Source organism: Paroedura picta, chromosome 13 (genome assembly GCF_049243985.1).
Source record: "Paroedura picta isolate Pp20150507F chromosome 13, Ppicta_v3.0, whole genome shotgun sequence".
In the NCBI taxonomy this organism is placed as follows: Eukaryota; Metazoa; Chordata; class Lepidosauria; order Squamata; family Gekkonidae; genus Paroedura; species Paroedura picta.
Genome location: NC_135381.1, coordinates 3,187,206 through 3,208,334, shown reverse-complemented (window position 1 = coordinate 3,208,334; position 21,129 = coordinate 3,187,206). Strand labels below are relative to the sequence as shown.

Sequence of the window (21,129 nt, the reverse complement as noted above, 5' to 3'; positions counted from 1 at the left end):
AGAGAAAGGACAGGCAATTGTAGCTGCTTTGAGGCTCCTTTGGGTAGTGAAAAACGGGGTACGGAAAACCACCCCTTCCTCTGTTCTCCTGAGCAGCAGCAGGAAATTCTTTGTTTGCTCTGGGCCAGTCCAGGACATGGGATCTCGGCCCTTTGACCGTGTCACTGCCGTCTCTCCTCCACAGGTCCAGGCACACCCACTACCTGCAATTCAGGCCCTGCCCAGTGTAGGAAGGAGGAGCAGGTGGCTTTTCCAGGCCCTGTGCAGTCAGAGGGGGAAGCCTGTCGTTGCCTTGGCAGCTTCCGATGATGGATTTCCTCCGTAAGTCTGCTGGAAGCAAAGTCCTCGGCGTGTCTTTGCCTTTGCCTCTGCTAATTAAGGACTCCTCCAGGGCTCATTCAGAAATAACTACCCTCCTAATCATTTGTTGTTTTTTAGTGGGGAGGGGGGGAGTCCCTAGCATAGATGCTTTCCTTGGTAGAAGGGTTCTGTGCAAGCAGGTGGCACCTAATGCCTGCATCCGTCTTCATAAAGCTGAATTAAGCGTATCCCCAAGCATGCCAACACATGCTCTGCCCCATCCTTTTCTACCGTAACGTTTCCGATGCCGAACGGCCGGATGAATCGCTCAGCCCAGAATCCTGCAGACACTCTTCTCTGGTAGACTTCCTCAGGAGTAAACCTGCATTAGTTGGCTGCTCGGTCTCCTTCTCGACAGTTTAGGTCAGGGGTAGTCAAACTGCGGCCCTCCAGATGTCTATGGACTACAATTCCCAGGAGCCCCCTGCCAGCGTTCGCTGGCAGGGGGCTCCTGGGAATTGTAGTCCATGGACATCTGGAGGGCCGCAGTTTGACTACCCCTGGTTTAGGTGTTGCCTCTTAACTGACCGGGGATGTTAATCTGGCCGTTGGCCACGGAGAGCAACTCTTTCTCCTGCCCTGGGTCCCCAAAGAGGCCCAAGAAGGCCCTGGGCCCTTGCGCAATGCCAGAAGAGAGAATGAGGGCCTGCATCTTCCTTCTGGTTTCTTAGCAGGCTCAAATGATACAGTGATTTTCGTGACCATTCCTTACCGGGAGCAGGGAGATGTACCTTGTCCCTTTGTTGGGGAGGGATTCCAGCACAGAGCAGAGGCTTTTTACGTAAAGGGCCGTTCAAAACCAGAACTTTTGCAGATGACCTCCAAACGGAGTCCATTCCCATGTTTTGCTGAGCTGGAAAATACACCACAGAGATGGACAGAAAAGTCCCGATGGCCCCAGGGATGTCAACATAATGTTGAGTCTGGAAAATACTTTGGACTCAAGCACCCTGTGAGGTAGGTGAGGCTGAGAGAGTCCTGAACAAACTCCTGAGAAAAACCATTGACAGAACCAAGAGAGCCAGCTTGGTGTAGTGGTTAGGAGTGCAGGCTTCTAATCTGGCAAGCCAGGTTTGATTTCCCGCTCCCCCGCATGCAGTCAGCTGGGTGATCTTGGGCTGTGGCCACAGCCCCGATAAAACTCTTACGACCGAGCAGGAATCTCAGGGCTCTCTCAGCCTCACCCACCTCACAGGGTGCCTGTTGTGGGGAGAGGAAAGGGAAGGCGATTGGAAGCCGCTTTGAGACTCCTTCGGGGACAGAAAAGCGGCATATAAGAACCAACTCTTCTTCTGATTCACGAGGCCTGGGTGTAGAACGCCAGTCTCCCAAATCCCTCTAGGTAACACTGCAGCAAAAGTTCACTCACACTTGCTTAATGAAGGACAAATTGCTTCAGAATGAAGTCTCAATTTAGGGGTGTTCACACTTTGGCAGGGACTGGGTGCTGGCAGATGGAGAGAAGCCACAAGTCAAGGCTAGTCCATGGGCCCGAGAGAGCGCCTATTTCCATGCACGGAAAACACATTTTGTGTACATTGTAATTTGTTTCTTCCCCATGGAGAAGATGATCACAAATCAAAACTTTGTTAAAAAAAAGAATCAACAGTATTTCTTTTTCTTCCCCTGCTGATGAATCACCTCTTGCCAAGTGGTTTCAGGGCCACTCGCAAACCGTTCATCATGACCTACTTCTTTTGAGCAGCAGGTGACAGTGGATGAGCGAGAGGGCTGTGAGTGTCCTGCATAGTGCGGGGGGTTGGACTAGATGACCCAGGAGGTCCCTTCCAACTCTTATTCTATGATTCTATTCCTCTTCCAGGACTAGGGAGGTATCCAACTTAGGGATACGGTTCTTGTAAGCAGCATGGGCCTACTCTGGTGAACTGAATTGGCAGGTGCCAGAAACGATACAGCTACGTCCCTGAGGCAGCAATGTAACCTTCGAACCAAGTTCCCTCAACCATCTTTGGGCTCCTGCCATTCTTCTGAAGACCTCAGCCTCCGGGCCCCGTTGCTGGCCTTCCAGAGGGAACTGCTTGGCCTCTGGGTGAGACAGGATGCTGTAAGATTATAAGAAGCACCTGCTGGGTCAGACCAGGGGTCCATTCAGTCCCCCATCCTGCCTCACCCCACAGCAAACACCCTGTGAGGCTGAGAGAGCTCTGAGAGAACTGTGTGAGGAGAACTTTGTCAGGGCTGTGCTTGGCCCAAGGTCCCCCAGCTGGCCCCACGTGGACCTAGGGCCAGGCACAGCCCTGACAGAGACTTGTGAGCCGTGTGGGGCCGTGTGGGGCGTGTTTGTGCCTCCCCCTTGGGGGGGGGGGGAAAGGCGGGAAACAAACGAAGGAGGGAATTGGGGGCGATTCAGGAATCCTGAAGCCGCGCCGGGTCGCGCCTGGCGGGACGGCCTGCAGGGGGCGCGCGGGGGCCGCGGGCTCGGCAGTGCGGGAATGCGCGCCCGGGAGAAGGAAGTCAGTCGGCGCCGGCGGAGTCCCGACCGGGGAGGCCGCGCGGCAGCTGTCAAGCCGGGGGCGCCCGCCCGCCCGGCATTTCCATTGCATTGCATTGCATTGCACTGCTGCGCTCCGTTGCATTGCATTGCAACCTCTCTCCTTCCTCCTCGTGCGGTCGGCCGCGTTGCATGGAGCGAGGCCGGGCCGGGAGCCCCCTCGTTGCCGTCGCCTCTTCCTCCTCCGTCGCGACCGGCCCGCAGGGAGGGCCTGGCCCCGCGCTCAGGTGAGCCAGCCAGCCGGACGGACGGACGGACGGGGTTGGCCGAGCGGGCCCTTCCTCTCCGCAGAGGGGGATTCTCACGTTACGCGGCCGGAGACGCGCGCCTTCTGGCTCTGCCCCGACGCCTCCTCCTCCTCCCCCGCAGGGGCTCCCCGCTCGCTTGGCTGCTGGAGAACGGCACTTTCCACGCCCTCGACGACGACGACGACCCTGCAAGGTAGGCTGGTGGGGCGTCTCGAGCGGAGGGCCGGCCTCTCTCCCCCGTGGGTCAGGGCCGCTCTGGGGCTGGCCCCTGGAAAGCAAGGGGGAGAGGCAGAGGGCTGGGGAGCCTCTGCAGAGCTGCAAGGGATGTGGGCCAGGGCTTGGCTCTTGGCAGGGCGCCAGAGATGCTCCTGGCCGCTGGCCAGCTGGGGGCCTTTGGGGCTGCCTCTCCAGGGCTGGGCGTAGGGTGGGGGGCAGCGCACCCTTGGCCGTGGCACACGTGGACTGCCCCACCTTATGCTCCGCTTCTGTGGCCGGTCTCGGCCGGAGCAGGGGCCTGCGAGGAATCTCTTTGCTTTCGAGGCATGTGGGAACCTGCTCCGGAGCGGAGGGGAGAGCGGCATGCCTCCTGCCTTCCACACTGTAAGCTCCTTGCGGGGAGAGGCCTGAGCATCTTGAGCCCTGAGCGTGTTGTGCCATTTGGCAATTGTGATTCAGCGCCTTGTGTAAGTTGGCAAGAGTCCCTCACCCCTGGTTCTCTCCCCATCGGCGCAACCTTTCCATATGCACGTTTGGCACTGAGTCATCCGGCTCTCGATTGATGCGCATGAGCAGAGGATCCTGTTTACTTCCCCTGTAGGTGAAAACCTTGGGGGTTCCCGGGTTTTCTCGGTCTCCGGATGCATCCTGGACAGCCTTGGCGTTTATTTGGCATGCCGTCGTTCGTATCCCGCTTCCCCAGTCGGGACTCAAAGCAGCTTGGAACATTGTCCTCCTGCCCTCCTCCGTCCTCTTCCGACAACAACCCTTCTAGGTAGGCCAGGCGGAGAGTTTGCGAGGCTCCCAGCATTGCTCGGTGAGCTTCCCCAGTAGAAGTGGGGATTGGAATGCACGTTGCCCGGGGTGTTCTCCTGCCCATCTTTCCACGACACCAACCATGCTGGCTCTCGACTGACTGGGAGATGGTTGGGAAGGCCCTGTCCCACATTTCCTGACGTCCTGGCTCTCGTGAATGGGTGTCCCTGTCGGCCAGTGACCGTGGAGAAGCTGGGGCCTTTGACCTAGGCCTTTGACCTTATGAACTGGGTGACCTTGGGCTAGTCACACTTCTCTTAGATCTCTGTCGGCCCCACCAAGCTGCTTTGGGACTCCGAGTAGTGAAAGGCAGGGTATAAAGCGCCGGCTCTTCTTCGTCTTCTAAATCAGGGGTAGTCAACCTGTGGTCCTCCAGATGTCCATGGACTACAATTCCCATGAGCCCCTGCCAGCAAATGCTGGCAGGGGCTCATGGGAATTGTAGTCCATGGACATCTGGAGGACCACAGGTTGACTACCCCTGATCTAAATGGTATAATTTTAGATGATGTAATCTGCCCTGAACCCTTGGCGAAGGGTGGATGGTACATATAATATATGCAATGAAGATCACAACAACCCTGTGAGGGAGGTATGGTGGAGTGAGCGCCAGCAGCCCGAGATGACCTAAAGCGCTTATATAGCTGGAGGCGTGGGGGTCAAAGCACTGACTGCGGCCCGGCATTTTCGGTTCCGTTCCAGCTCTCCAGTTCTGCGTCCTGCTGGAAATCTCCCAGGACGAAACTCAGCCGTCCAAAGGGTGCAAACCTTTTCTCTCTCAGCCCTGCAGATCTGGGCCTTGAGTCCATTTCCCAGAGGCGGCAGTGGAGCAGGCCTGCTAAGGAACCATTCATACCCGATTCGGCACCCGGTTCCCCCCAAGAAGTTATCTCTTAGCAACACGCCGGGCTGCTTTCCCCAGCCGGCCCGGCTTCCTTCTTGTTAATAATTAAGGGAGCCGGCAAAGCTAAAAGCGAAACACAGACGAAAAGATGCAGAGGAGTGCCAGATCAGTAATTCTCTCGCCCTTCCCAAGGGGGGTGGGGAAGGTTAAGGTTTTTAAACTTGCCAAAAATAAAAGAGCTTTAGGATGGAGCAGCGTGGACTGCTAGAGAAAAAGGCAGAGAGCTTGGCTTTGGGCCCCTCAAAGTGAATATTCCTCTGGGTATGTGCATTTCCTGGACAGCTCGAGTGGTGTGGCGGACAGAGGGTGGGGCCAGGAACCTGGGAGACCCAGGTTCAAATCCCTGTTAATTTTGCCCCTGCTAGCAGGAGAGAATTCTGCCACTGAGGCACCATAGAAACTCATCACCCAGCCTGGCCGACCCTGCAAGGTTGTTGTGAGAAAGTGGAAGACAGGAGGACAATATTCACTATTCTGGGGGGAGCAAGCAGGGTGCAAATGCATCGCCTAGTGGCTGGAGTTTGGAAGGCAACGGGGCTTGTTTTGCAGGCATGACACCGAAATGACCATTTGGGACCGCTCTGTGGGGAGGGCTTAGAGCGGCTCAGCCAGCCGTGAGAGGGGCAAGTAGGGATGCCAGCTAGAAATTTGGGGATGGAGCGTAAGTAGGGTGCAGTTAGGGGACGGGAGGGACTTCAATGGATTATAATAACATAGAGATCGCCTTCCAAAATGGTCATTTTCTTCAGGGGAGCCGATCTCTGTCACCCAAGGACCAGCTACAACCCAGCTTCTCCACCTGGAGACCAGCTATCACCCAGACTTCCAGCCTATACCGGGAGGTTGACAAGCCGAGGGGCAAGCGATAATTGGCATCACATCTTGGGCCTTTGCCGCTCGCAGCTGGGAGCGCTCAGCAGAACTGGTCTGGGATCCAGTTTGGATCGAGGGGAAGGGGGGGCAGGGCGGCAAAATCCTTTGACTCATCCTCCGCTTGAGCTCCTGCATCCTTTCTTAAAGATTTGGCGGTGGCGTTTGATGCAAGCACTTTTCGACCTCTGAGACGCGGCATGTGGGCGGTGGTCTTCAGGTAGGAAAAACACCGAAAGAGCAGGGAAGGCAACCGTTGGAGCCCGTATTTTTATCACTTACGTTGAAGATGCCGTAACTTTTTAATTAAATGCCTGACCGATGCTGCTCTGATGAGCATGTGTGCGCCACGGCTGGCTTTGGGAAGAGAGATGCGTTTTGATGCTGGCACGCTTCCCTTCACGATCGGTTCTTGCGGACGCTCTGAGTGGCGTTTAGGGACAGCTGTCGGCTTGGATGCCTTTTTCTTCCCTTTGAGCAATTGTTGCGCATCTCCCCCCACCCCACCGCACACTCTGCCCCATGGGAGTGTGAGAATTAAGAACCCTGTTATCAGCAGCTCCCCCTTCAAAGAGGCCAAGGAGAGCCACGTGCCGTGGGGAGCAGGATGTGTGGCCAATCCTGGGCAAAAGTCCCAGCTGGTGTTGGTGGGGCCATGCTGCCACGAACGCCACTTTGGGGACCATGCTTTAGAGACTAGAATTGTGGTGTGTGTGCGGGGAGGTTTCTTAACCTTTCTGGGACTTTAAGCCCCCGATACAGTCTCTTGGCAAAATGGGTGAAGCTCAGGCGACATTAAACGCATGAGACTTTAAGACGAATTTTTGGTACCAGAGATTCCCAGAGGCGACCCAGCTGGTTTCTGCAGAAGCCCTCAAGTTTCTAATTGCACAAGGAGATACGTCCCCCTGCAAAGCTAAAATGGGGAAGCTGCTTTCCTTAACGGCTTGCATTTGCAGCCTGCCAGGAGGAGGACTGCGGCTTCTCAGACGGGCCTTTCTCCTTGCGTGGCCGCGTGAGTCACTGTTTCTCGTGCACCCTCTCTGAGAAAGCTACTGCCTTTCTGCATCAGGAATTGGCCAGGGATTGGATTGCATCTGATTGCTGGCTACCGTCGCATCCCCTGCTCTCCAAGGAGGCAGGCTGGAAGGAAACGCTGCGGTGGAAATCATGCAGAGTGGCAATAGCCAGCCTCTTTCAGCATGCTGCGTTGGAAGAACAGTAGGCTATAATTTTAGACTCCGGGGTGACTTCCATTGAATGTGTCCCAGATTTTGGGTTCGAGATGGCTGGGAGTACCCGGGCCCATTGCAATAGCCTCATAGGTTAGTCCTGTGTGATATATACCAACAAAGGCAGTATAGGAATCATAGAGTTGGAAGGGGCCTCCAGGGTCATCTAGTCCAACCCCCTGCAGAATGCAGGAAACTCACAATAGACCTGCCCACCCACAGTGACCCCAATTCCGTGCCCAGATGAGGCCCCTCCCCAAGAAAAACCAGAATCCATCTCCAGTCTGGCCTGGTACGTACATCTGTTTTCTTTTTCTTCTCCAAGATGGGTGTCTTTGAGCAGAGACACCTTTTGGCTGAAACCGTCCTCCCCCTCCCATCATTTCGAAAGTATTTTGGGTTCTGCTCCTCACAGCATGTTTTCATGCGCTCGCCAAGGCTGTGCATCTAACAGCCCAAACGTTTACAGTGCCTCCTTGCCATCTGGTGTATGTGGGTGTTCTCATTCGCTTCCTAATTTTAGCCAATAGCAACTGCCTTTGTTGGGAGGGGGAGGTTTGGTATCCAGCTATTCCCAAGTTTGCAGGTTGGTGGGGGTGGGGGTGGGGGTGGTGGGTGTTAGTGGCAAGCAGACAGCAGTGTGGGGTTCGCAGGCCCGCGTGCCAATTCATCCTCTTTGCTGCTGGCCAAGCAGCCCCACAGGACTGAGCCCTGAAATTCTAAGCTAAGAGAACAGAGAAACGCCTCTTGCAGAATCCTTTCTGTGCCATTAATTGGCTAAAAGAAACAGGTGCGTTCAGGTCCAGCGCACTGGCTCAGGAGGACCGAGGAATTAAACACACCCCTGTGGGGATAGTTGGTTAACATAGCAGAGTTAGCCCAGTCATAGATGCATGAAACTGGGGGCAGGAAGTCTTTTGCAAAAAAAGAGAGAGGTAAATTTCCAGCTATTTAAGTAGATCCAGTTTACATTCAGGCTGTAGTCAAAAGCAGAGAAGGAAACCTAATCTACGGAGTCCTTTCCTTATCATAGATGGCCAGTGCCTGTGGGAGTACGAGGGCGTGGTCTCTACAAGAGAGACATGGAAGGCCATGCGGAGAGGGAGAGAGCAAGGAGGGGTAAGTGGGCAGCTCCCAAATCAAGGCCAGGTATCTCATCCAAGGACCTTACACCTGTACACTCTTCGAGGGAGGCAATGCCTTCCGGGGTGCAGGCATACAGAGTAGCTCACTCCAACAATGAAGAAGAAGAGTTGGTTCTTATATGCCGCTTTTCCCTACCCGAATGAGGCTCAAAGCGGCTTACAGTCGCCTTCCCATTCCTCTCCCCACAACAGACACCCTGTGGGGTGGGTGAGGCTGAGAGAGCCCTGATATCACTGCAGAATAATTTTATCAGTGCCGTGGCGAGCCCAAGGTCACTCAGCTGGTTGCATGTGGGGGAGCGCAGAATCGAACCCGGCATGCCAGATTAGAAGTCCGCACTCCTGACCACTACACCAAACTGGCTCTCTGCAATCCCCTCTGCATTTCACAGGTGAACGAATCAGGGTCTTCAGTATGCCAAGCTCATGCTATAGCACTGATCCCTCCCCGTTGTTCAGCGCTGCAGGAAAGGCACTCTGCACATAGTCCGAGGCAGCCTACATGCCTCCTGCCGCAGAACTGGGGAAGGCAATTCAGAACAGGGTCTACGGCAGCTCTGTAAATGCCGAGAGGATTTCACAGTTAGTAGGACCTCGATGATAGCCCAATCTTGGGCGCTAAGCAGGGCTGGCCCTGGAGTGCATTTGGATGCGAGACCCCTGAGGAGGAAGTCCAGGGTCACTGCGCTGAGGCAGGCCATGGCACAGCTCCTCTGTTTCTCTCCTGCCCTGAAAACTCTGAGCCAGGCGTTCTCAGCCGTGGGGCTTCTTGACGGCCCTGGAAGGGTTTCCCAAGTGGGTGGGAGTGAATTAATTTTCTATATATTTTTTAAGTTTGGAAAACATTTATCAGGCGGTATGGCCACGTATGGTCATGTTGACCCACCCAGTGGCCAGTGATGGGCCTGGAGGGAATGGAAAGGGGAAGGGCGTGTCCACAGCTCTGCTTCTTGACTGTCTTCTGGGGTTTCCCGAAGCCTGAAGAATGTTGGGGGGGGGGGGGTTCTTGATGGTAAAAAAAGGTGTAAAGGCTGCCCTGAGGGGTCACCATAAGCTGGCTCCCACCCAGTGGTGCTTCCCACTTCAAAGTAAATCTTTAAAGAATGTTTTAAAAAATAACTATGCTGTGCAAAAAATCTGGTGCTTGCTGATGAGAATATTTTTGAGATTGACTACTTTTGGGTGACCACCCAACCCAGAACTTTATATCATTCTTCTCCCCCTTCTCCTTTCTGGCCCTTGCTTTGGCTTTGTTCTCCAGGGACGGTGTGGCCCTCAAGGACAGACAACCCCTCCCCTCCCCATCCCTCCTGGGGTGGCACTTGAGCCCTCTTGTCACTTCTCCTTGCTTCTTGTACGCCAGCGGCACCGTTCCCTGCGATCGTGCATCTTGCCTGCTGTTCTCCTTGGTGCTCCAGTTGGCTTGTTAGCATTCTTCCCGAGTCCTTTCCTAGTAATTATTTTGTTCTGGAAACAATGCGGCTCCCTGCGAAAAGCCCTGAAGAATCTCTGGCTTCCTTGCTGGGAGTCAAGGGAAGGTGGGTTTAAATTCCCCCTCCTGGGAAAATTTTGAAACCTTCCCCATTGAGAAAGCCCCCCTTGCTTTCCTGCCCTTTCGTCGGCTTTTATAAATGCGGCGTTTTCTTCAGCATCTGTCTACTGTTGTGTCCTGCGCCATGACTGGGGACCCACTGAGCCAAATGTAGCCCAACCCCCCCCCCCCCTCCTCCCAGGCAGCCTGGTTTTACTGCCTGCTAAATCAAACGGGTTTTCAAGTACTTGTCAAGCAGGAAGTGTGTGCCGGCCTGCGGATACTTAAATCTGCAGATTGGGCCCTTTTGCACAAAAGTAAGGTTTTCTCTACACTTGGGGACCACCCCCCACCCCGGCTTGCAGGAAAATATTTTAGCACCTTTTGACGTATAATTAAATATATGCAATATTTTGTATGTCAGCACTGCAAGCTTAGCTATATTTTAGTTTCGTTGTTTTTGTCCTGACATTTTGGCTGCCTTTCTCGTGTAGAGCTTGTTCCTCCGTCCTTTATTTTTGAGTCTCGCAGGGCATCAGATGTGTGTTCCGCTTGTGTGTTGTCCTTGGGAGAGGGACTGTCCGGTGCCAGAAATGCGTAACCTTTATGCCGGTTGTGTAACAACAGCAGGCGCCGTTACTAAAATAGTGCCACAGGGAATGTTGTTGACTTACGTCAGGTGAAGCGGCAGCATCTCCCTTTGTTTTTTGCATCGCTTTATCGCTGGCTAATGGACACCACCATATCTAAAGTTAGCTCCTCACCCAGCCCCGCTGCTTGAAAATGACAGGGGCTGCCACGTCCCGGTGCGTCGCCTGCTTTGGCTGCGGGTCACCAAGAAGCCGGTGGGCTGACCATAGGTGCTGTCTGCTGCAAAAGCATTTTCTCCAGGGGAACTGATCTCTGTCTTTTGGACATCAGCTGTAATTCCAGGGGCTTTGGAACTTCAGTTGGCAAAGCGTTGGGGGCCCTCGGCTGTTCTTTAGAGTTAAAAAGTGCGGTCTAAACTGCTCCTCCTCCTCCTCTCAACTTGCTGAGGACGTGACAGGCCTGAGATCAAATCAAGCATTTTGGTAACTCCGAGTTAGCCTTTTCCCCCCTTCGTCATAGTTTTCTCTTGTGTAATAGTTAGACTGCTGGGCTTGGAATTTGCTGGGGTGCCTCTGGAAGAGTTCACGTCAACAGAGAGCGAGTGGAATGGACCAAACATCATATCCCTTGGGGTGTGTTTGGAAAAAACGAGTTATCTTTTCTCTCCCACCGTGGCCACTGTGACAAGGCAGCCCTGCAAATGCCGGCTCTTGAGAGCTCCCTGCACACCGTAGGCGCATGCCTAGTCTCCTAATGAAGAGCCCCACAGATGTCCCTGGACTTGGAGCAGAAGCATGTGGGTGCTTTTTCAGGCAGCCGGTCCTCTTTGGGTGGGGCGGGGGATTAAAATGGGAGAGTCTGGACCGAGGTCTGTGATTGGACGGAACCCACGAATGGAAGCTTCTTTGGAAGTGCCTTGTGCCAAACCACTGGGCTGGGCTCGTAGCTTGTCAGCAGAGATTCCAGTTCTGGCTTGTGTCAGGCAGAAAGGGAAATTAGTGCAGACATATTGCTCGCTCCCCTTGTGTTTCCTAAACAGTCCTCTTCCCTCATGAACCAAACGCCAGGCAGGTGCTGGAAGCCCATCAGGAAGTCCACAGGCAGCTGATGCTTTTGCATGTTTGATGCTAAGCAGAGCTGGGATGCGGGTCAACTGGGAGCTGGTGGAGATGTTTAAAGGGTAGAATGCATGAATGGATGGATGGATGAATGAGTCGATCTTTTGAATGGAGGCCACCTGTCTTGTTTCCTCTGCCTGGGAGCGGCTGTCCGGGGTCTCCAGGAGAGAAGAATCTTTCCCATTGCCTATGCTGCCTTGCCATGGATGGCCCAGGACAGCCTCATCTTGCCAGATCTCAGAAGCTAAGTAGGATTGTCCCTGGTAAGCATTTGGGTGGGAGACCCCCGAGGAAGTCCAGGGTGGTTGTCACACAGAGGCAGGTGGCAGTTGGCTGCAATTTAATGGCCCTTTCTGCCACCTCTGCCTGTGTTGTGAGGAGATGTTGGAGGCTGGCAGAATCCCACGGCTCTTGTACAGTGCCACTGGATCGCAGCCCTTCTCCAGGTGTGGATTTCTGCCCAGCCACAGCCCGAAGTGTAATTAAAAAGTAGTTGCTTGTGCAGAGGGAGGGAGGGGCTCTGGCCTTTCCCAGTGCTCTGATCCCCCACTGACTGTTGGCTACCAATATTCTTGGGAGGAAGCTGCCTTGGCCACCTGGGCCCTTGGAAATCGCTCCGACCTGTCTGTGCCTGTCTGTGCCCCTCGCTGACCTTCCCTTGGCCGAATCCGGGCAGCGGTTGGCTTGCAGAAGGGCATCCCGAAGGCTCTTAGGAGACCTTTAAGCCTTGCTGCGTGGCACTAGGGCTGTAATGCCATTATGGGCCTTAACCAAGAGTAATGGGAGGGCGACAGAGCTCTGTGTTTTGTTTTAAAATATATCGCAGCCCTACTGAAGCCGCGGGTCGGTTCACAGCCGCTTTTGAAGCGGTTAGTCATCGCTGGAAAATCTGGTTTTCGGGGCTCGCTGGTGAGTCACCCTCGTCTGATGATTTATGTTGATGCTGATGAGGGCTGACGGTAGCTTAGGTTTGCCTGGCTGTGTTAGCCGTGGCATCGTCTGGAGCCGGGGCTTAGAAGAGATCAGCTGCCAAAATCTCTTCTCTCAACCAACAGGTGAAATTGCCTTCCTGATCACGCCTTCTGCCAGGGCTCCTGACCTCTGAGTGAGGTCACGCTAGCTTAAACTGGAAGTCTTATATAAGCCCAAAGCACCCACCCAGGGAGGAGGGTGCCGTTGTGACTCTGGACGTCTCAGCACCGTGGTCGTCCTCCGTTCCGTCATCCGGTGCCTCAGGCGTCTAATCCTGTCTTGTCTCCCACGTCGCTGCGTCATCAAATCCCTCCCCGTCTAAAGCTAGGGCAGAATTATCACAGGTGTTGACTCTCTGCACGAGTCACTGTTCTTGGTTTGGGTCATCCAAGGATTGATAACTCTGCCTCCTTTCTGTCCATGGGGCCGCCTCGGGGACGATGCACAACTCTTTCTGCATCGTTCAGTCGTTCCCGAGGCAGAGATGCAGCAGAATTCACCCGCCTTTGGTGGAGACGTGGCCAGTCACAGAAACCGGGTTCCTCTGGAGGAGATTTTGCTTGAGGCTTTAAAAAAGTAAATACTGGATATCAGAAGAAGAAAAAAATGATCCTCGAGCTTAAATTTAACAACACACGTCCTTTTCTTGTACATCGCCTCGGAGTTACAAACCAGATACTACATTGACCCCATAGTTAGCATGCACAGTCTGAAGACCGCTTTTTAAAATTACTCGTAGGTCCTGCTGTTCCCTATAGTCTAATCCTGGCCTCCCATTTCCTTCTGGATTCCAGCGCTGATTCGTTGCGTGGCAAATACGCACGTTCTGCCATTGTCCCCTATTCCATCCATCTGTGTTGACGGCTTCTGAGCAGAGGCGGTATTTCTGTTTCTTAAGCTTCGCAGGGAGGCCGGCCGGCTGGGGAACGCAGGGGCGCCGGGCTGTGCCTCCGAGGGTTGCGCCTGTCCTGAGAAATGGGACCTGCCAAAAGCCCTTGTTCCGCACAGCGGCTCCAGGCGGAATCGATTTGTCGACTGCCGTCTGCGCACAGGCAGCGTAACGCAATGGAGATGGGGCCTGCGCCCAAAAGAGCTAACTGTCCCAGTGGTGCTTAGGGTTGTGGATCAGGGAAGGGCATCTGGTCGGCATGCAGAAGGTCCCAGGTTCAACGCCCAGCACTTCCTGTTAAAAGGATCAGTTCATATAACTTGGTCTGAACAACTGTAATAAAGTTTGGAAAGGATCAGGTGTCCTGACCTGGACAGTCCAGGCTAGCCTGGTCTCATGAGATCTCAGAAGCTAAGGGGGGTCGGACTTGGATTGAAGACCACCTGGGTTGCTGTGCAGAGGCAGCCCACGGCACACCGCCTCTGAACGCCTCTTACCTTGAAGCCCACACAGAATTGCCAGTGGTTGTCTCCTTAGGCAGAGTATTGTGCTGCTGAACTCTGTGAAATTTCTTTTCCTGGTATCTAGATGTAGTTTAGAGCCCCTATTGCGGGTCCTCTGCTGCCCACAGGAATTTCTCCGTGCCCTCCTCCAAGTGACAACCTTTCAGATACTTCAAGAGAGTCTTCCTGTCCCCGCTCAACCTCCTCTTCTCCAGGCTGAACCTTCCCAAGCCCTTCATCCTTTCCTCACAGGGCTTGGTCCCCAGTCCCAAATCATCCCCATTGCTCTCTTCTGCCCCCTCTCCATTTCAACCACCTCTTTTTTGAAGTGAGGCCTCCAGAACTGCCCACAGCCCTCCAGGTGGGGTCTGGCCAGTGTGGGATACAGCAGGAGTCTGGCATCTTGTGATTCCGATGTGCTGCCGCTGCTGATACATTCGCCTTTTTTACCACCGCATCACACTGTCTGCTCGTATTTAGCTTACAATCCACAAGTACTGCAAGATCTCATTGGCACATGCTGCTACCAGCCGTGTATCTCTCGTCCAGTCTGCATGCATCTCATTTTTGGAGCCCAGGTGTAGACCTCTGCACTTACCCTTACTGAATTGCATCTTTTCCCCATTTGCTCACTTTCCCAATGTTTTCAGATCTCACTGAACTTTTATCTTCTTGGGTGTTTGCTGCATTTTCTATTCTGGTTGCAGAGTTTTATTTTATCCTCTATTTTTGCTTTCCAGATGCCTTGGTTCTTTAAGCAGAATTTTTAACAGCAGATAAATTTTTTTCTTTCTGCAAGCAGAATTCTCAAGAGCAGAATTTGGGCTCAGTGCTCAACACACACTGTCTGGCACACAAACCGTATGGAAAAATGCTCCTCACTCTTGCTCGTGCGGTATGGACGGGGTAGCTTTTTTGGTCCTTGAAAGGATAGCTAGATAAATAAAGTGTTCATCTTGTAAAAGTACGCCGTGCTTCTTGCCTCACGCAGCCGCGCCGTGCCGCACAAGCAGCTCTTAAAAATAGCCGCATCACCACCATCGCACTAGGCTGTTTGAAAACACAGGCTGTTTTGAAAGGGGGCTGCTTCTTGGTTCCTGAATGCCACAGTGTCCTGCTGCGTGTCTGAATGAGGCTTTTTTTTTTTGTTTGGCTTTTAAAGGCCCTGTTTTCAAAAGGGGCAGCGTTCGATCGCCGAACATTTTTGTCAACCAAATTCCCAGTGAAGTGGCTTTACAAATACATTGCGTGCTTTGTATGAGTCAATATGCTAAAGGCAGATCTAGTTTTAAATTTCTTTTGTAGAAGTCAGGCATGTGGTCCTCATGGTCACAAGGATGTGTGTCGGGCAGGGGTGAAGGTAAGCCAATATGGGCTGGTACATAGTTTGCCAGTGGGAAGTACCTGGAGATTTTGAGGATTAGACTTTGGGTTCCTGAATGCCACAGTGTCCTGCTGCGTGTCTGAATGAGGCTTTTTTTTTTTGTTTGGCTTTTAAAGGCCCTGTTTTCAAAAGGGGCAGCGTTCGATCGCCGAACATTTTTGTCAACCAAATTCCCAGTGAAGTGGCTTTACAAATACATTGCGTGCTTTGTATGAGTCAATATGCTAAAGGCAGATCTAGTTTTAAATTTCTTTTGTAGAAGTCAGGCATGTGGTCCTCATGGTCACAAGGATGTGTGTCGGGCAGGGGTGAAGGTAAGCCAATATGGGCTGGTACATAGTTTGCCAGTGGGAAGTACCTGGAGATTTTGAGGATTAGACTTTGGGGAGAGTGGGGGTTGGGAAGAGACCTCAGTGGGGTATAAAGCTATAAAGTTCACCTTCCAAAGCAGCCATTTTCTTCAGGGGAACTGATCTCCCCCAGATCTCAGGTGTGGGGAGATAAGGATGTGGGGAAAGAAACCCTGATCTACTGGACTCTCAGCTGCAGTTTTCATGGCATAGGCCAGGGGTAGTCAACCTGTGGTCCTCCAGATGTTCATGGACTACAATTCCCATGAGCCCTTGCCAGCATTCGCTGGCAGGGGCTCATGGGAATTGTAGTCCATGAACATCTGGAGGGCCACAGGTTGACTACCACTGGCATAGGAGATCGATTTCTGAACCTTGCTGTGCCACACCGAATTGCTTCCTTCCAGGACTACCGAGCCCAGAATAAATTATGCAGAATAGTAAAAGTTGCAAAAAAGACATTATGCAGAATACCCCCAAAGACAGAGTTTTCTGACTCGCGTCGGTAGGTTGCAGAATGTAGGGTTTTTCTCACTGCCTTTTGGATTGGCCGAGGGCAGGCGTTTAATCTCTCTGCATGTCACAGGCCACCGGCCACTCTGATTGTAATCTTGTTCCACGCCACAGTTCTCCTCAAGGGAGCACAAACTGGTCGCCGTCTGAGAGGGCCGGGGAGTCTGAGAGGCCACAGTTCCTTGGACTCCCACGCACGGAACAGCGGGTGACTGGACTCGTGCTATGCGGAACTCTGATAAGATTCTCCCCCCTCCCCGAAATTTTCCACTTATAAACAAATTAATTGATGGCAGCCTGGCCACGGGTTCCACTGGAATGAGCATTAATGCATTTGGCAGACATGGCGAATGCGGCGGTACTCCGGGCCACGTTTGTTACCGACCGCTGGCAGGTCCAGAGGGAGTCTGGGCCAGCGAGGGGGAGTGGGAACAGGAGGGAATTTCTTTTCTAATCCTTCCCCACCAACTTTCTTGGCAGGCTCTCTTGCTGTTTGCATCACCAAATTGCTCATCGGACTTCATCGGTAGTTCTCTGTTTAGAGAAGCCGCGTTATGCAATGATTACGCAGCAGCGGGTTTTGGATGCAGGCCGAATCCTGACTCTGCTACCTGTCATTTTACCTCTTGGCCTAATCTCCCAGGGCTGGGGGTGGGGGTGGGGGAGATAAAGTAGAGGAAGGAAAACTGCGTGTGCCCCGGGGAGCACCAAAACACGCTTTCTCAACCACGGTTTCATGACATTCCGGGGTTTCTTGGCAGCCCTAGAAGGTTTTCTCAAATGAATGGGAGTTAATTGTATTTTTAAGTTTGTTAAACGTTTATCGAGGGATATGACCATGTATGGTCGTGTAGACCTAGCCATCCATCCCAAAACGGCCAATAATGGTCCTGGAGGGGGTGGGAAGGGGAGGGGCTCCAAGTGGGCGTGTCCACAGCTCTGTTTCCCAACCATATTCTGCACGATTGCGCCACTTCTGGGGTTTCTCAAAGCCTAAAGAAATTTTCAGGGGCCTCTCAAGGGTTCTCATTCTATGAAGATATTTTTCATAGGGTTCGCTGGTTTGGTCCGCAGTAGAAGAGCTAGATTTGAGGGAGACCCTCGAGGGTTTTGAGCTGTGAGCTTTTTTCGGGAGTCTGAGCTCCCTTCGTTATTTGACAGAAGGAGTTTTGGCTCTCGAAAGTTCATGCCCCGAAAATCTGGTGGGTTTCCAAGGTGCGAAGGGCCTGGAATCTAAGGATTTACTCCGTTTCCAAGACAAAAACAGCTGGGGTCTGCGTGTTCGTGTAAGACGCCTTCTTCTGACCCGGTGCTTTCTGGGAGCAAGTGGCAGAAATCTTTGACTGGGTCTTTTTGACAAGGGCTAATGCAGCTTTTAGAGCTCTCAGCGGGTGTAAGGAAGCCTCTTGTAAAACATTATGATGTTTCCTGAGGTGCTAAAAAACGAACAGCCGCCTGGAACCTGAAAGACAAGTTCCCTTTCAAGCCATAAAGGCAGGGCTGGCCGGGGCTTCTTGTGAGCTGTTAAACGGTGAGTAGGACAATGTTTGTCCCAAGAGGTGTGGGCTGCTGGGGTCCCAGCTTGCTGCCGTGGGGCAGAAATACACATTACCTCTGTTCCTGTGGAAACACAAATATGGAAGTGGTGCATGTGTGCGCAGAGGGTGCGCATAACTTTTCCAGGCTGGCAAATGGAAAGGCAGACGATCCATTTCCCCCTTGCTGATCTTGCCCTGCAAATGTCCATCTCTGCATTTGGGTCTTAATGTTTTGTTTATTTAATTCATACCTTGCCTTTCTCTCCAATGGGGACCAAGGCGGTTTCCCTCATTTTCCTCTTTTCCCCTTTTTTATCTCCCCTTTTTTATGACCCCTCTTTCTACCCCCTTATTAGAGGCTGGTTGGGGTAGAAAGAGGGGTCAAACTGCAGCCCTCCAGAGGTCCACGGACTACAATTCCCATGAGCCCCTGCCAGAACTGTAGTCCATGGACCTCTGGAGAGCCAAATTTGCTTTGTTCTATTTACTGCGATTCCAATATGTTACTCTGGTCTGTAGGACTTGTTCACCTGCGTCGTTTGAGGTAAACCTTAAGCAAAAAAAGTCGCTTCAATAGCTTTTAGTAGGACCAAGCAACATGGAATTTATTCTTCAAGAGGAATTGGCCTGCGGAATTCGCTGCCACAGGGTATAGTGGTGGACACTGGTTTAAATGGATTAAACAGGAATAGGCAAGCTTCTAGAGGAGAGGTCCATCAAGGGCTGTTAGCTCTAAGGAGTAAGTGGGGAGCCTCCATGCTCAGATGCAGTACACCTGTGAATACCAGAACTGAGGGGCAACAAAAGTCAGGGGTCTCTAGCCTTCCAAGTGTGAAACAGTATATCAAATTAATTGGACATCTGACTTCATCCACCTTAACAGCTCTTAGGTTCCTCTGGCCCCGTGCTGGTGGCCCTCCTGGTGGCACCTAGATTTTGGCACCTGGGCTACCTTCAGTAACACGTCACAGCAACTTGTGCTGCGGTGGCATCTGCTGACAAAACGTTCTTAAAAATCTGTCCAGCCACTTCTTAAAAACACCTGGCAAGTCCCAGTGAATGGGTCGGCGGCTGCCCTGGAGTCCGTGGGCACCTGGTTAGGGAGCCTGGCTTGGAAGGAAACAGAACGAATCCAAGCAGGCTCCTGGGCCAATGACATATTGCTGTCGCCTGACATCAGGCACCCAAGGGCTTCATTATTGAAAATCAGAAAATGTAGAATATGCCCTGCTTGGCGAACAGAGATGGCATTTATCATGTCTTGGAGGAGATTAATTAGAGCCGTCTTTAGCTGTCTCCTGGAGGCCTGTCTGCTCAAGGGGCGTCTGGTGCTTCGTTTGCATTTGAGCTCCCCTCTGGAAGCCTAAAAAACATCACCGGGGAAGGATTTTTAATCTAGCACAGTACATGGGGGGGGGCGGGGGGGCGGACCTTCTATTGAGGACCCCTGGCGTGTCTTCCTTTGAAGAGGATCCTGTTGGCTGCACACTCTCAGGGCCAGATCAAACAGTCCTAAATCCGCCATGGGACATGGAGCCATTTTAAATAATAAATAAATATTTTTATAACCCGTCCTTCCTGGATAGCTCAGAGCAGGTAACAGCCGTTCGGTCAATCACTGAGAATATAAAATCATTAAAAAAAAATACCTGCCACCCTCTTGATCCTTCCCAGAATCAGCCTCTCTGTCAGATGGCTCCAGTCTCTGTTTAAAAATCTCCAAAGAGGGAGAACCCACCATCTCCCGAGGAAGCCTGTTCCACTGAGAAACCTCTCTAACATGTTAGGGCTGGGGTAGTCAAACTGCGGCCCTCCAGATGTCCATGGACTACAATTCCCAGGAGCCCCTGCCAGCATTCGCTGGCAGGGGCTCCTGGGAATTGTAGTCCACGGACATCTGGAGGGCCGCAGTTTGACTACCCCTGTGTTAGGAGGAAAAGCAGCAGTTCCTCCTCTTAACTCGCTCTCGGTGACCAGTAGATTACTATTTTGCTTTAGCCCTGTAGCCTTCAGCAAGAAGCAGTTAAAAATCCTGTGAGAACTGCATTCTTTTGGAGTAACACGAAGAATAAGAAAACGCACGCACTCTCTCTCTATCCCCCCTCCCCAGAGATCCAGGAGGCAGAACATGTTGGGAAGCAGGTGGAATTTATCACAAATGAGATAAAATTGGCACATTAACACAGAAATAATCAGAGGTGCAAATAAAGGTCTTTGGCAGGAAGATGGGGAGAGTTTGGAACTTGGGCTGTTGTTTTTCCCCGCAGCAGTTCTTCATTTCACTGTTGCCACGATGCGGAGAAATTTGCTCGTTTTTTTCCTGTTGAGCTCAGACAAGAATGATTTCTGTTGCAGAGCCGTGGAGGAAAAGAGGCCGCTCAAATTGTCAAAACCCTGCTTCACAACCCCCCCCCCCCCAGGCAGGGTTTTCATTCTAGCCCTCGGAGTGGCTCCGTTTTCACATTTGGCCTTCTGCCCAGCTCAATCGGTTGCCATCTTAAAAATCAGCAGAGCCATAATTTGTGGCCAGGACTTCCCCTGAGCAAGCCAACCTCCTTCTACCACCATCTGGGGGTAATTACTACGCCGCCCGGCCGAAATCCCGAAAGGTAATGTCCGTTTGCCCTGAATCGAGGCCCCACAGCATCTTCAGGGGAAGAGTCTGGATCCGGAGGCTTCCCCTTAGAAAAATACCTTGCCCTAGATGCAGAATGTTTTATTGTTAACGTCCTGGTGCGACAAAGCGCAGGGGAAATGAGAGGGACGCACGTACACAAGGCTCGACACAACTGCCTGGTTTCGAGGCCTTGGTATTGATTGGTTTCTTGTAGCCCTCCGGGAAGAAAGATGCACTTGACAACCAAGCCGGACAAAGTGCGTCCATCCGGAGCAAAAATTAGCTGTCAGAAGCTTCGTAGCTGCATTGAATTTGTATGGACAAGGGACATCGCTGGAATGGGAGTTCTTGTAGTCTATAGATCCCGCATTGTTTTGTTATGGATCTTTCTGGGACGCACTTCAGGTGAAATACCGCCGGCCGAGTCCCTCTTGGACTTTGCTGCTAGAGCTGCGGCTCGGAAAAGGATTTTCGGAGTGGGCTCTTTCAAGAACCCCACCCCCTCTTGTCGGTATCTAGCCAACAAGATTTAGGGGGATGTAAGCTTCTGAGAATCAAAGCATCCTTCCTCGGGAGGTGACAAAGAACTGTGGAAAGGTCAGATCCTATCAATGTTTTGGGTCTCCAGGGTGCAACTGGGCTGAAATCTACTATTCTGCTGAACACCAAATTAGCAACCCTTTGAAATGAGTGTTGTATCCAGCTGTGCCTCTCCAGAGACTGAGGCATAGAAATATAGAATCATCGAATCATAGAGTAATAGACAGGGAAGGGGCCTCATGGGTCATCTAGTCCAACCCCCTGCACTATGCAGGACACT

At 52.5% G+C, this 21,129-nt stretch overlaps 1 protein-coding gene across 10 annotated transcripts in view; it reads left to right on the top strand.

Moving 5' to 3' along the window:
• The first annotated feature begins 224 nt into the window (after nt 1-224).
• Nucleotides 225-21,129, top strand: part of PITPNM2 (phosphatidylinositol transfer protein membrane associated 2) — a 135,427-nt gene continuing 114,522 nt past the window's right edge. For 8 of the 10 annotated variants that reach the window (XM_077308243.1, XM_077308237.1, XM_077308236.1 and 5 more), the window contains exon 1: nt 2,840-3,313. The gene's annotated coding sequence lies outside the window, so the exon portion shown is untranslated. Of the gene's footprint in view, nt 322-2,839; nt 3,314-8,144; nt 8,278-21,129 lie in introns of those variants that run through there. The other 2 variants (XM_077308240.1, XM_077308239.1) reach the window with 2 other exon arrangements.